General features: G+C 47.4%; 1 pseudogene; it reads right to left on the bottom strand.

Annotated features, from left to right (window-relative positions):
* Nucleotides 1-1,704, bottom strand: part of LOC103598548 — a 7,685-nt pseudogene extending 5,981 nt beyond the window's left edge.
* Between the last annotated feature and the right edge of the window lie 496 nt (nucleotides 1,705-2,200).

Below are 2,200 nucleotides of genomic sequence, written 5' to 3'. Positions count from 1 at the left end.
CGGGAACCGGTCTCCATATGGGATCCGAACCCTCAGCGGGAGTGCCGCCGTGCTCCCAAGCAGCGCACTCCCCAGTGCGCCACCGGGCCGGCCCTAAAAATGGAAATTCTTACACATGCTACAACATGGATGAACCTTGAGGACCTTATGCTAAGGGAAATAAGCCAGTGACAAAAAGACAAACACTGTACGGTTCCACTTATATGAGGTACTTAGATTAATCAAAATCATGCAAACAGTAGAATAGAGGTTGTCAGGGGATGGGGGAATGGGAAATGGGGAGTTATTGTTTAATGGGTCCAGAGATTCAGTTTTACAGAAGAAAAGAGTTATGGAGAGGTATGGTGGTAATGGTATCACAACACTATGAATGTATTTAATACCACTGAACTGCATGCTTAAAAATGGTTAAGATAGCAAATTTTGTGTTATGTGTATTTACCACAATAAAAAGAAATGGGATAAAAAAAATGAATCCAATAAAAGGCATGCACCATTAGTTTAATTGCAAAATATATCATGTGTACAAAATTTGTATAACTAGAATAATTAAAATAAAAGAATAAAATATTCATGTACCCCCCACCAAGCTTCAGAAAGAAATTATTAGTACTTTTGAGACTCCCTAGGTGTCCCTCCCCATTGCCTCCCACATCGTCGCCCTGCCAAGGAAATTCCATCTTTAATTTGTTTATCATTCACTGTTTTTATTTATAGTGTTACAACCTTTATCTTCACAATTAGAAAGAGTACTATAAAACTTATAATTAGTTAAGACCTGAATAAGTGGACACAAATACCACATTAATGGAAGGGAATATTCAATTTTAAAGATTCCACAAGGTCAAGTGTTTGGATCCCCGTGACCAGCCAGCCACCAAAAAATAAAAAATGAAGACTCCCAGGTCTCCTTTAAATTCATCTAAGCCCTGATTTTTTTTTTTTTTAAAGATGACCGGTAAGGGGATCTTAACCCTTGACTTGGTGTTNGAGGTGGGGGCAAAGAGAGACAGAGGAGGTGGAAGGAGAGGGTAGCAGGGGAGGAGAAGGGAAAGAGATGCAGGGGGAAGGAAAGGGGAAAAGCAGGAGGAGACTGAGAAGCGGGAAAAGAGTACACGCGTAGCCACAGAAGGACAGTTTGAGATTTCCAGCACTCCACAGGGACTGGAGGGAACGCCCGCCCGGCTCGAACTCCGCGTGTACCTTCACTCAGGCGCCGGGGGTTAAAGGCGCGCGCGCGCCCGCAAGTACGTGCACGCGCGCGCACGCTCACCGAGACGCGCGCGGGCCTACGTGCTCACACGCACAACGCGCTGTGCCGTTAGGCGGGTTTTCCTGGGAGCGGCGGAGCTGACCTCGCGGTTCGAGATGTCCGCGCTGCCCGCAGACGGCAGTGTCCCGCAGTGTCCCGCAGGCGCGGCGAATGGCGACGGCGACGTCCCGCAGGCGGAGGTAGGCGGCGGAAGGCGGGAGCCGGCGGAGCCCGGGGAAGGCCCGGCGGACGAGGCAGGAGAAGGCCCGACGGCTGGGCCGTGCGGTGAGGAGAACCCCGAGAGCCGGCCCCGGCGTGAGGACCGCGGGGAAGCAGCCGCGCTGCCACNAAATAAAAGAATAAAATATTCATGTACCCCCCACCAAGCTTCAGAAAGAAATTATTAGTACCTTTGAGACTCCCTAGGTGTCCCTCCCCATTGCCTCCCACATCATCGCCCTGCCAAGGAAATTCCATCTTTAATTTGTTTATCATTCACTGTTTTTATTTATAGTGTTACAACCTTTATCTTCACAATTAGAAAGAGTACTATAAAACTTATAATTAGTTAAGACCTGAATAAGTGGACACAAATACCACATTAATGGAAGGGAATATTCAATTTTAAAGATTCCACAAGGTCAAGTGTTTGGATCCCCGTGACCAGCCAGCCACCAAAAAATAAAAAATAAAGACTCCCAGGTCTCCTTTAAATTCATCTAAGCCCTGATTTTTTTTTTTTTTTAAAGATGACCGGTAAGGGGATCTTAACCCTTGACTTGGTGTTGTCAGCACCACGCTCAGCCAGTGAGCTAACCGGCCATCCCTATATGGGATCCGAACCCGGGGCCTTGGTGTTATCGGCACCTCACTCTTCCGAGTGTGCCACAGGCCGGCCCTAAGCCCTGAATTTCTAATCAAAATCCCAATCGGATTGTTATGGAAACT

This window comes from Galeopterus variegatus, unplaced genomic scaffold (genome assembly GCF_000696425.1).
Source record: "Galeopterus variegatus unplaced genomic scaffold, G_variegatus-3.0.2 Scaffold93, whole genome shotgun sequence".
NCBI classification, from domain to species: domain Eukaryota; kingdom Metazoa; phylum Chordata; class Mammalia; order Dermoptera; family Cynocephalidae; genus Galeopterus; species Galeopterus variegatus.
The sequence above is the reverse complement of the archived record's forward strand: the minus strand, read 5'-3'. Positions and strand labels throughout refer to the sequence as shown.